General features: G+C 39.7%; 1 pseudogene; it reads left to right on the top strand.

Annotated features, from left to right (window-relative positions):
- Positions 1 to 217: 217 nt before the first annotated feature.
- On the top strand, positions 218 to 11,040 carry LOC118925144 (procathepsin L-like; annotated as a pseudogene).
- The last annotated feature ends 2,803 nt before the right edge of the window (positions 11,041 to 13,843 follow it).

The raw sequence follows: 13,843 nt of genomic DNA, 5'->3' as shown, positions 1-13,843 counted from the left end.
GGGCACCTGGTCCCCCCAAGGAGACCTCACAAAAGGTCAAAGGGCATGGTGGAATTTCCAGCACCTGGGACCAGCCACTGACAGTTGCAGATGGTGGGCACCAGGTACACCACCATGAGGTACTGTTCAGGGCTGCAGTGGGCACATTCATCAGCACACACCACCTGGGCACTGGCCCTGCAGATCCCTCAGTGCCCAGTGTGTGGTGGCCAGCCTGATGGCCCAGAGTCGCAGAGGCCAGGGCCTGCTCAAAGCCACATGGAGTGGTTCTTGCTGGACTTCTAGTGCAACTGGTGCCCTGGAAGGACAGATGTTCCAGAAAACTGGTAAACTTGTTCCCCTGAGTGAGCAGAACCTGGTGGACTGCTCTCGGTCTCAAGGCAATGAGGGCTGCAACAGTGGCCTAATGGAAATGACTTCCAGTATAAGGAGAATGGAGGCGTGAACTCAGAGGAATCCTATCCTTACCCTTGCAAGGGTAAATGAGGCTCCTTAACTTGTTATTCCATCTCTGCTTTCAAAGTTAATTTTCAGAGATAACAGGCACCTTTATTCAGCGTTCACATTCTTTGCCAACTGCCTGAACTGTCATTGTGAATTAACAGCTTTTGCAAAGTTAGCAGTATAGCTGTTCTTACTTCTGTGGAACATGGAGAATATATCAATGTTCTGCAGAATATATCAATGTTCTGCATATAATGCAGATTTTTCCATGGTGAAAAGTGTCTTATGGACAGCCCCAAGGGATCTCATTGAAGAGACACCTGCTAATTTTTCCATTTCAAACCAACTGAAAGTATTTTGCTTTCTGGGCTGCTTTATAAAAAAGTTCTTGGAAATCATTAGGCTGCAAAACTGCTGTTTTGTGGACCTGGAACTCGTGTTCCCCAGGAGGTGGATGGTGGCCATCAAATTTCTTTCCCATTTGCCTTTAAAAGGACACAGATGCCTGTAACTGCAAGCCTGAGTTTGCCACTGCCAACGACACTGGCTTCGTGGGCGTCCCTCGGTGGGAGAAGGCCCTCATGAAGGCCATGGCGACAGTGTCGCCCATCTCTGTTGCCATCGATGCTGGCCATGAGTCATTCCAGTTTTATAAAGCAGGTAGACGTGTTTGTCTCCTCACTGTGGAAATTCAGGCAGGCAGAACTAGAAACCACCACCATGACTGAGGATTCCCAGGATTGTAGAACTTTGAGTGTGTACATTTAATACAGTGATGTTTCCATTTGGCATTATACTTTAAGTGTTTTCTCATAGTAAACTCCTCATGAATATTTCTAAGTGGCTATGTAATCCTAGAACCTATTTAGGTGACTATTTTCCAGTTGTTGGGCCTTTTTACCAAAAATTTTTTACTGGAATTAGTCTAAGTATTCTTTTGTTTTGCCTTGTTTCCTCAGTTGGTATTCTAAGAGTAGAAAGGCTTATGCTAATTAATACCAGCAAATATGAGTGATCCTTGATGAGTAGATCTTGTAGAAAATATCTTGGATTTAGTTGGTGTCTTGTGAGTTGTTTGGCTTTTTCCTTTTTATTGGCCATTACTATTTTTTGGCAAATATTTACATCTTTTTTGGAACTTGTTTATGATATTGCACTGAATTCTGAGATGCCTCTCTTAACTGTGGTTGTCAGGGCAGGTTACTGTCACGTGTCAGTTGGAGTTTCTCAATCCAAGTTGGAATTTTACTCTGCCAGGCATTTATGACCCACAGTGCAGCAGCAAAGACCTGGATCACGGCATTCTGCTGGTTGGCTACGGCTTTGAAGGAACAGATTCAAATAACAGATTCTAGCTTGTCAAGAACAGGTATAAAACTCCAAATGTTATATTTTAAACTGAAAAATCGATTTTCTTTTGGAAGTAGTATTTGGTTTCAAGTCAAATAGCTTACTTTGGAAGTCCCAGAAGTCTTTCTCCCACTTAGAGTGAGCACAGAAGTACTGATTTTTGATTATATGATTCTGTAGCAAGCTTGTTGGGGTTATTAAGTATTTGTAACATTGCATTTCCAAATTCTGAAAATTTTCTTATTTCAGAAACACATCTGGCCCCAAGGATTTCTGTTAAAGGATTTTGCACCTGTGGTGTTAAGACCTGGTTTCCTTTATCTGTCTTGGATTTTTCAATAAGGTATAGTTCACAGAATTATCTGTCTCTACTGATTCTTTAAGTCTGAGAGATTGTCCAAGAGCCCATGGCCCGTGCGTCCTTCATGTTACCACATGGTGCCCTGGCTTTGCATTCTGCTTCTCAGCTCTCAGACGCCTTGAGGGTTGCTGGGATCAATTTTCAGGCTAAATTTCTTTACTTGAGATGATGTTATAAGCCTGTAGACAGACTGCTGCATTAGAATCCCAGTTCTGCTCACTTTCCTATCTTAAAAAATTAAGATAAGGACTCACAGGAATTAAGATTTATGTCAATCAAGATTTTATGTTAAGGACCTGCAGGTACTCATTGTCAATCCCTCCCTGTCTCTGACCCACAGATAAGGGAGGAGACACAATGCGATATCAAAGATCTGAAAGGACCAGCCAGAGGACTCAAGGCTTAACAGTGCAAGAGTGGTGCTGAGAGGGCATCTCTCATATTTATTGATCAAATGGTTGTTAACAACAATAAAATTCTGTATAGGGGACTCAATACACAATCATTAATCAACCCCAAGCCTAACTCTCAACAGTCTCCAATCTTCTGAAGCATAATGACCAAGTTCTCACATGGTGAACAAGTTCTTACACAGTGAACAATTTAAGGGCAGTTCTATCACAGAAACTGCTTCTGTTTTATCACGCATCATGAACTATTGATTGATGAACTATAAACAATCAAGTCAGATATGATTATTCATTTGGTTTATTTTATTTTATTTTTTATTTCTTTCTGGATAATTATTTTTTATTTAAGGGTAGTTGACACACAGTATTACATTAGTTTCAGGTATACAACACAGTGATTCAACATTTATATACATGATAATTCTAGGTACCAGCTATCACCATACCAAGTTGTTACAATATTTTGACTATATTCCTTATGCTATACATTACATCCCAGTTACTTATTCATTTTACAATTGGAAGTGTGTATATATATATATATATATATATATATATTTTTGTTTTGTTTTGTTTTTTTGATTTTTGTTTTTTTGTGTGTGTGAGGGCATCTCTCATATTTATTGATCAAATGGTTGTTAACAAAAATAAAATTCTGTATAGGGGGGTCAATGCTCAATGCACAATCAATAATCCACCCCAAGCCTAATTTTCATCAGTCTCCAATCTTCTGAAGTTCTTACATGGAGTACAAATTCTTACATAGTGAATAAGTTACATGGTGAACAATACAAGGGCAGTCATCACAGAAGCTTTCGGTTTTGCTCATGCATTATGAACTATTAACAGTCAGTTCAAATATGAATATTCATTTGATTTTTATACTTGATTTATATGCGGTTACCACATTTCTCTATTATTATTATTTTTAATAAAATGCTGAAGTGGTAGGTAGATATGAGATAAAGGTAGAAAACATAGTTTAGTGTTGTAAGAGAGCACATGTAGATGATCAGGTGTGTGCCTGTAGACTATGTGTTAATCCAAGCTAGACACGGGCAATAAAGCATCCACGTATGCAGAAGATTTCTCTCAGAACAGGGGTGGGGGAGGTTCTAAACCTCACCTCTGTTGATCCCCATTTTCTCACCTGATGGCCCCCCTGCGACTGTGCCTGTCTTAGGTTGTTCCTCCCTTGAGGAATCTTACCCGTCTCTGGCTAACCAGTCATCTTCCGGGGCCATACAGGGAAATGTAAAGTTGGTAAGTGAGAGAGAAGACTTGTTGTTTGAAAAGGTTAGCTTTTTATTTCTTTGCATATTTATGCCCTGAGGCTTCTATGTCCAGCATTTGTCTTGAGCTGTCTTTACCACTTGGAAGAATTATGATACTATGTAAATTCGATATGTGGCATGAATTCTATTTAAGGGTTGTAATTAGGAAGGAAGAAGAAAAGCTATAGAAGTAGCAGGCGGAAGAAAACATGGGAAGATTGATTATTTCTTTGACATATCTTCTTGTAGAGTAACTTCAGCATGTATAGTTTTTAAACTACTAAGTAAATTGTGCACACACAATAACATAATAGGAGTACAGTTACATAACCAAAGCATACCTGTAATTACGAGCCATCTCCACTGAAACCAAGAAAACCAGTTAGGCACCTTAGGCACTTGTGAAAACTTATCAATGATATGGTGGATATTGTCCAACTGAACTTGAACAGTCTGAGAGAATTCAGATAAATTAAAACAACACATTCCTGGGGACTGTTCACATCCCATATGTTCTTTTAACAGTAAATAGTCTGTAGTTGTAAGATTTTGGAGTGCTACAATTTGCACTTGCCTAATTCTTGGTTGAGTTCCAACAGTATAGATCCAGTCAAATTCGTTGTTTTACTGTATGCACAGGCCAGCTTAGATATCTCCTTCCTCATTCCCATGGCAAGTCCAGGAATTGGTGGGATGAGTGCATCTACACCTGTAGCACTGTGTGGATCTTTGTTGGGGTTTTTTTGATGATCATCTTCTGGCATGAGTCTTCCCGAGAGTGCTGATGTTGAAAGTTCTTTTTCATATTGTATCTTAGTTCATTTTCGGGGTAGCCAAATTAGGCTTTGATCCTCTGTATAAACACAAACAGACCCTTTGCATACACTTTTATATGCCCTTTATATCATTGTGTAGAACTCATTGGAGGTCACCACACAGGAACTGCTTTTTTTTTTTATCATTAATCTACACTTACATGATGAATACTTTGTTTACTAGGCTCACCCCTGTACCAGGACCCCCTATATACCCCTTTACAGTCACTGTCCATCAGCGTAGCAAAATGTTGTAGAATCGCTACTTGTCTACTCTGTGTTGTACAGCCCTCCCCTTTCTCCCAGCCCCCTATGGATGCTAATCTTAATACCCCCCTTTTTCTCCCACCCCTTATCCCTCGCTACCCATCCATCCTCCCCAGTCCCTTTCCCTTTGGTACCTGTTAGTCCATTCGAGTTCTGTGATTCTGCTGCTGTTTTGTTCCTTCAGTTTTTCCTTTGTTCTTATACTCCACAGATGAGTGAAATCATTTGGTATTTCTCTTTCTCCACTTGGCTTGTTTCACTGAGCATAATACCCTCCAGCTCCATCCATGTTGCTGCAAATGGAAGGATTTGATCTTTTCTTATGGCTGAGTAGTATTCCATTGTGTATATGTATAACCTCTTCTTTATCCATTCATCTATCGATGGACATTTAGGTTGCTGCCAATTCTTGGCTATTGTAAATAGTGCTGCGATAAACATAGGGGTGCATTTGTCTTTCTCATACTTGATTGCTGCATTCTTAGGGTAAATTCCTGGGAGTGCAATTCCTGGGTCAAATGGTATGTCTGTTTTGAGCATTTTCATGTACCTCCATACAGCTTTCCACAATGGTTGAACTAATTTACATTCCCACCAGCAGTGTAGGAGGGTTCCCCTTTCTCCACAGCCTCGCCAGCATTTGTTGTTGTTTGTCTTTTGGATGGCAGCCATCCTTACTGGTGTCAGGTGATACCTCATTGTAGTTTTAATTTGCATTTCTCTGATAATTAGCGATGTGGAGCATCTTTTCATGTGTCTGTTGGCCATCTGTATTTCTTTTTTGGAGAACCGTCTGTTCAGTTCCTCTGCCCATTTTTTAATTGGGTTATTTGTTTTTTGTTTGTTGAGGCATGTGAGCTCTTTGTATATTCTGGACGTCAAGCCTTTATCAGATCTGTCATTTTCAAATATATTCTCCCATACTGTAGGGTTCTTTTTGTTCTATTGATGGTGTCTTTTGCTGTACAGAAGCTTTTCAGCTTAATATAGTCCCACTTGTTCATTTTTGCTGTTGTTTTCCTTGCCTGGGGAGATATGTTCAAGAAGAGGTCACTCATGTTTATGTCTAAGAGGTTTTTGCCTATGTTTTTTTCCAAGAGTTTAATGGTTTCATGACTTACATTCAGGTCTTTGATCTATTTTGAGTTTACTTCTGTATATGGGGTTAGACAATGGTCCAGTTTCATTCTCCTACATGTAGCTGTCCAGTTTTGCCAGCACCATCTGTTGAAGGAACTGTCATTTCACCATTGTATGTCCATGTCTCCTTTATCAAATATTATTTGACCATATATGTCTGGGTTAATGTCTGGATTCTCTAGTCTGTTCCATTGGTCTGTGGCTCTGCTCTTGTGCCAGTACCAAATTGTCTTGATTACTATGGCTTTATAGTAGAGCTTGCATTTGGGGAGTGAGATCCCCCCTACTCTATTCTTCTTTCTCAGGATTGCTTTGGCTATTTGGGGGCTTTGGTGTTTCCACATGAATTTTTGAATTTTTGTTCCAGTTCATTGAAGAATGTTGCTGGTAGTTTCATAGGGATTGCATCAAATCTGTATATTGCTTTGGGCAGGATGGCCATTTTGACGATATTAATTTTTCCTAGCCATGAGCATGGGATGAGTTTCCATCTGTTAGTGTCCCCTTTAATTTCTCTTAAGAGTGACTTGTAGTTTTCAGAGTATGTCTTTCACTTCTTTAGTTAGGTGTATTCCTAGGTATTTTATTTTTTTTGATGCAATTGTGAATGGAGTGGTTTTCCTGATTTCTCTTTCTGTTGGTTCATTGTTAGTATATAGGAAAGCCACAGATTTCCGTGTGTTGATTTTGTATCCTGCAACTTTGCTGTATTCCGATATCAGTTCTAGTAGTTTTGGGGTGGAGTCCTTAGGGTTTTTTACTTACAGTATCATGTCATCTTCAAAGAGTGACAGTTTAACTTCTTCTTTACCAATCTGGATTCCTTGAATTTCTTTGTTTTGTCTTATTGCCATGGCTAGGACCTCCAGTACTATGTTAAGTAACAGTGGAGAGAGTGGGCATCCCTGTCTAGTTCCTGATCTCAGAGGAAATGCTTTCAGCTTCTAGCTGCTCAATATAATGTTGACTGTGGGTTCATCATAGATGGCCTTTATTATGTTGAGGTACTTGCCCTCTATTCCCATTTTGCTGAGAGTTTTTATCATGAATGGATGTTGAATTTTGTCAAATGCTTTTTCACCATCTATCTATGGAGATGATCATGTGGTTTTTGTCTTTCTTTTTGTTGATGTGGTGGATGATGTTGATGGATTTTCGAATGTTGTACCATCCTTGCATCCCTGGGATGAATCCCACTTGGTCATGGTGTGTGATCCTTTTGATGTATTTTTGAATTCAGTTTGCTAATATTTTGTTGCGTATTTTTCATCTACGTTCATCAGGGATATTGGTCTGTAGTTTTCTTTTTTGGTGTGGTCTTTGTCTAGTTTTGGTATTAGGGTGATGTTGGCTTCATAGAATGAGGTTGGGAGTATCTCCTCCTCTTCTATTTTTTGGAAAACTTTAAGGAGAATGGGTATTATGTCTTCCCTGTATGTCTGATAAAATTCCGAGGTAAATCCATCTGGCCCGGGGGTTTTGTTCTTTGGTAGTTTTTTGATTACCACTTCAATTTCATTGCTGGTAATTGGTCTGTTTAGATTTTCTGTTTCTTTCTGGGTCAGTCTTGGAAGGTTGTATTTTTGTAGGAAGTTGTCCATTTCTCCTAGGTTTCCCAGCTTGTTAGCATATAGGTTTTCATAGTATTCTCTAATAATTCTTTGTATTTCTGTGGGGTCCGTCGTGATTTTTCCTTTCTCGTTTCTGATACTGTTGATTTGTGTTGACTCTCTTTTCTTCTTAATAAGTCTGGCTAGAGGCTTATCTATTTTGTTTATTTTCTCGAAGAACCAGCTCTTGGTTTCATTGATTTTTGCTATTGTTTTATTCTTCTCAATTTTATTTATTTCTTCTCTGATCTTTATTATGTCCCTCCTTCTGCTGACCTTAGGCCTCATCTGTTCTTCTCTTTCCAATTTTGAAAATTGTGACATTAGACCATTCATTTGGGATTGCTCTTCCTTTTTTTAAATATGCTTGGATTGCTATATACTTTCCTCTTAAGACTGCTTTTGCTGTGTCCCACAGAAGTTGGGGCTTAGTGTTGTTGTTGTCATTTGTTTCCATATATTGCTGGATCTCCATTTTGATTTGGTCATTGATCCATTGATTATTTAGGAGCGTGTTGTTAAGCCTCCACGTGTTTGTGAGCCTTTTTGCTTTCTTTGTACAGTTTATTTCTAGTTTTATGCCTTTGTGGTCTGAGAAGTTGGTTGGTAGGATTTCAATCCTTTGGAATTTACTGAGGCTCTTTTTGTGGCCTAGTATGTGGTCTATTCTGGAGAATGTTCCATGTGCACTTGAGAAGAATGTGTATCCTGTTGCTTTTGGATGTAGAGTTCTGTAGATGTCTATTAGGTCCATCTGTTCTACTGTGTTGTTCTGTGCTTCCGTGTCCTTACTTATTTTCTGTCTGGTGGATCTGTCCTTTGGAGTGAGTGGTGTGTTGAAGTCTCCCAGAATGAATGCATTGCATTCTATTTCCTCCTTTAGTTCTGTTAATATTTGTTTCAGGTATGTTGGTGCTCCTATATTGGGTGCATATATATTTATAATGGTTATATCCTCTTGATGGACTGAGCCCTTTATCATTATGTAATGTCCTTCTTTGTCTTTTGTTAATTTCTTTATTTTGAATTCTGTTTTTTCTGATACCAGAATTGCAACACCTGCTTTCTTCTCTCTGTTGTTTGCATGAAATATCTTTTTCCATCCCTTGGCTTTACGTCTGTGCATGTCTTTGGGTTTGAGGTGAGTCTCTTGTAAGTAGCATATGGATGGATCTTGCTTTTTTATCCATTCTATTAATCTGTGTCTTTTGATTGGTGCATTCAGTCCATTTACATTTAGGGTGATTATTGAAAGGTATGAATTTATTGCCATTGCAGGCTTTAAGTTTGTGGTTACCAAAGGTTTAGGGTTAGCTTCTTTACTATCTTACTGTCTAACTTAACTCGCTTGTTGAGCTATTATAAACACGGTCTTATGATTCTTTATTTCTGTCCCTTCTTATTCCTCCTCCTCCCTTCTTCATATGTTGGGTGTTTTGTTCTGTGTTCTTTTTAGGAGTGCTCCCATCTAGAGCAGTCCCTGTAGGATGCCCTGAAGAGGTGGTTTGTGGGAGGCAAATTCCCTCAACGTTTGTTTGTCTGGGAATTGTTTAATCCCTCCTTCATATTTAAATGATATTCGTGCTGGATACAGTAGTTTTGGTTCAAGGCCCTTCTGTTTCATTGCATTAAGTATATCATGCCGTTCTCTTCTTGCTTGTACGGTTTCTGTTGAGAAGTCTGATGATAGCCTGATGGGTTTTCCTTTGTAGGCAACCTTTTTTTTCTCTCTGGCTGCCTTTAATACTTTGTCCTTGTCTTTGATCTTTGCCATTTTAATTATAATGTGTCTTGGTGTTGCCCTCCTTGGATCCCTTGTCATGGGAGTTCTGTGTACCTCTGTGGTCTGAGAGGCCATTTCTTTCCCTAGTTTGGGGAAGTTTTCAGCAATTATTTCTTCAAAGACACTTTCTATCCCTTTGTCTGTCTCTTTTCCTTCTGGTATTCCTGTAATGCATATATTATTCCTTTTTGATTGGTCACTCAGCTCTCTTAAAATTCTTTCATTCCTGGAGATCCTTTTATCTCTCTCTCTGCATCAGCGTCTCTGCGTTCCTGTTCTCTGTTTTCTAGTCCATTAATGGTCTCTTGCATCTCGTCCATTCTGTTTTGAAGTCCTTCCAGAGCTTGTTTTATTTCTGAATTCTCCTTCCTTAGTTCTTGCATATTTCTCTGCAAGTCCATCAGCATGGTTATGACTTTTGTTTTGAATTATTTTTCAGGAAGACTGGCTAAATCTATCTCCCCAGGTTCCTTCTCAGGGGAAGATGTAGCAGATGCCGAAGCTGTCTGGGTTAGTCTTGTCTGGATCATATTTTTTTGCCTTTTCATGTTGGCAGGTGCTATTGACTGTCAGCTGGGAGGGCCAAACTTTTCACTTGCTACTGGCCTTTCTTTACTGGGACAACTTCGACCCCTAGTGGCTTGTGTTGGGTAATTGTGTGTAGACTGGGTCTTCGTGTCTTACCTGGCCGGAATGGAGGAATTTCCCTTTCTGTGGCCGTTTTGCCTTAGGCTGCTTCTCTGCTTTCGCTGCGCCCAGAGGGGTAATGGACGGGGGTGCTGTTTGGCTGATTACCTCTGTGAGGGTTCTCAGAGCTGTTGCCCAGGGGGTTAGTGCTCCTGGTTTTCCCTGTAATTTCCAGCTGCTGGACTGTGACCTGTGTTGTTTCTGTCTAGCTGTTAAGTCCCTGTCCCTTTAAGACTTTCAAAAATCCCCTGCTTTTCTTTTTCACAGGGGCATCAGCTTCGGGACCCACTCAGAGGTCTTGCTGCCCTGTTTCCCTAGTATCCAGGGCACTCCGCGCACACACTGTGTCTGTGCTCTGGTGCGGGTGGCTGGGGCTGGGTGTTCAGCAGTTTTGGGCTCCGTCTCCCTCCCGCTCTGCCTATTCTTCTCCCACCGGGACCTGGGGGGAGGGGCGCTCGGGTCCCGCCGGGCCGGGGCTTTTATCTTACCCCTTTCACCAGGCACTGGGTTCTCGCTGATGTAGTTGTAGTCTGGCTGTTGTCCTGTGTCTTCTGGTCTCTCTTTTAGGATTAGTTGTATTTGTTGTATTTTCAAAAATATATATGTTTTTGGGAGGAGATTCCCACTGTCCTACTCACGCCGCCATGTTGGCTCCGCCTCTCTGATTTGGTTTTTATCCTTGATTTATATGTGAATCCCACAACTCATCTTAACATTTAATATAAATATATGTAACAGTACTTAGAATAGTGCCTGATACATGGTAAACCCTGTTTTAAGTATTAGTTATTATTAATGAAGCTAATGTTACTCTAGTCTGTTTAAAACAGAAAACATGTTCTTCAATCTGGGGGCCAGAATGGGGCTGTAATGGCTACGTTAAAATAGCCAAAGGTTGACATCCAAAATATATAAGGAGCTCACGCACCTCAACAAACAAAAATCAAATAATCCAATAAAAAAATGGTCAGAGGAGTTGAACAGACAGTTCTCCAAAGAAGAAATTCAGATGGCCAACAGACACATGAAAAGATGCTCGACATTGCTAGTCATCAGAGAAATGCAAATTAAAACCACAACGAGATATCACCTCACACCAGTAAGGATCGCCACCATCCAAAAGACAAATAAAAAATGTTGGCGAGGATGTGGAGAAAGGGGAACCCTCCTACACTGCTGGTGGGAATGTAAATTAGTTCAACCATTGTGGAAAGCAGTATGGAGGTTCCTCATAAAGCTCAAAATAGAAATACCATTTGACCCAGGAATTCTACTCCTAGGAATTTACCCTAAGAATGCAGGAGCCCAGTTTGCAAAGGACAGAGCACCCCTATGTTTATCACAGCACTATTTACAATAGCCAAGAAATGGAAGCAACCTAAGTGTCCATCAGTAGTTGAATGGATAAAGAAGAGGTGGTACATATACACAATGGAATATCATTCAGCGATAAGAAGAAAACAAATCCTACCATTTGCAACAACATGGATGGAGCTAGAGGGTATTACGCTCAGTGAAATAAGCCAGGCGGAGAAAGACAAGTATCAAATGATTTCACTCATCTGTGGAGTATAAGAGCAAAGCAAAAACTGAAGGAACAAAACAGCAGCAGACTCACAGAACCCAAGAATGGACTAACAGTTACCAAAAAGAAAGGGACTGGGGAGGATGGGTGGGAAGGGAGGGATAAGGGGGGAGGAGAAAGAAAGGGGGCATTATGATAAGCATGTATAAGAGGGGGTGCACAGGGAGGGCTGTACAACACAGAGAAGACAAGCAGTGACTCTATAGCATCTTACTATGCTGATGGACAGAGACTGTAATGGGGTATGTGGGGGGAACTTGGTGAAGGGGGGAGTCTAGTAAACATTATGTTCCTCATTTAATTGTAGATTAATGATACCAAAAAAAAATAGACAAAGACCATAACAATCACTGTGGAATCACCACAGCAGCCAGCTATCCCACTGTGTGAGTTGATGGCAGTGATAATGGAGGACTTGAGGACAGTGTATCCAGAGGAATTTCATTGTAAAACTGACTAGACCCTTATTGTGTAAGATAAGGCACTTGAATCATTGAGGATCCAAGCTGTGATTTGCATTTGACATTTTTATAAGGGTAAAATGTTATCACTCCTTTAATTCCTGTTATTTAAAGAGCTTTATAATGTCAAAGTCTCATTGCTTAATTCTAAGACATTTGAATTTTCATTTTTTAAAAGTGTTAGACAAGAAAATAGGTATGAGCAGGGTGGAAAGAGGAAAAGGCCAGGAAAGTCCACTAAAAAGACCCAGAGTTAATCAATTAAAACTCAAAAGCCAGGAGTAACTTAGCCTGGAATGTTTGAATATTCTGCAGGTAAAGGAGAGTACCTCAGCATAGCCCATGTCTTTATTGTGTTAATCATGCAGGCCCAGGTTATTTTTTAACTTTACCTTACTGCTGTTTTTTTTATCCTTCCTGCCCTAATCAAGTAGTTTGTAACCTAGGCTACTAATTTAGCATGCAGGCCCAGTGGTAAACAACATAGTAAGAGGCAGGAAGGATTCCATCTTAAAGATTGTATTTTAATACCCAGGAAGTTAAGAAGTAAGCAAACAGTACCTCAGCACACCTTGGGGGCCAGGCAGCCAGTCTTGTTTGATATGCTCCCAGACCAAGAATGCTGGGTATCTGAGGGAGAAATCAGAGCAGGAAGTCCCTTGTGTTACGTCTATTTAAAATATTCAGGAATCACTTAAGGAGTCTGCACCTCCAGCCCTTTGTTACATTCCTGAAAAATCCTTAAAACGGGGAACCCCCCAACCTTTCCGCCTCCTCTCTCTGAGGTCACCCGCACTTTCTGAGTGTGAAACTTTAACTTTTCCCAACCTTTCAGTGTGTAAACTTTTAATCTTAAACTTTCTCTTTCCAACTTTTCAGGGTACCTCTCCTCACAGAGATTGCCTGCTGCACTTTTTCTCTCTTTAAGTAACTTTAAATAAAACTTTTACTCTGCTTTACTACTGTGTCTCTGCCCTTCAATTCTTTGTTGTGGCAGGGACAAGCTCTGAGGAAAATATACAATGCTCCCCCAACAGTATGGTATTTTCATAAACTTGTTAATCTACAGATTGGTGGTGTTGCTGTAAGTTTATAATTGCTTACTTCCTACTTTTCATTAGAAATTAAGGGTTACAAATTCTAATAACATAAATCATTGAAACTACTGGATATAAGGGAAACAAGTGTGTATACAAAGTATGCAAGAAACTAAGATGAGTGTTTGGTAAGGAAAGCTATAAAGTGTGAAAGATGGTTTTTGTTACGGAAGAAGAGAATAATTATGTCCTAAATAGAACAATTGGTTCCAGAACAAGGAGGAGACAAAAGAGATGTATAGAAACCTTGGGAGAAAGTGAGAGGAAGAGAGAAAATCTTATCTCATGCTGGCTAAAATTGAATGAATTTATTAAGGGTTTTAAAAATAAGATTTAATATCAATAGTATGTGTATGCAAAATTAAAATTTGTTTTTTAATCTATTAAAGGACAATTTTTTTTTATTATTGTGTAAGATTTTTCCTTATTTTTAAAGTAATTTTCTAGGAAGCAAAGATTCTATAGCTTACCAAAGTAATTTTCATTGCTTCATGTTGTCATTATCAGGTTTCAATTACTTAAAACTGAATCTTTTCACCATTATAAGAGTTCAGTGTAT

This window comes from Manis pentadactyla, chromosome 9, assembly GCF_030020395.1.
Source record: "Manis pentadactyla isolate mManPen7 chromosome 9, mManPen7.hap1, whole genome shotgun sequence".
Lineage (NCBI taxonomy): Eukaryota > Metazoa > Chordata > Mammalia > Pholidota > Manidae > Manis > Manis pentadactyla.
This window is presented reverse-complemented; position numbering and strand designations above follow the sequence as displayed.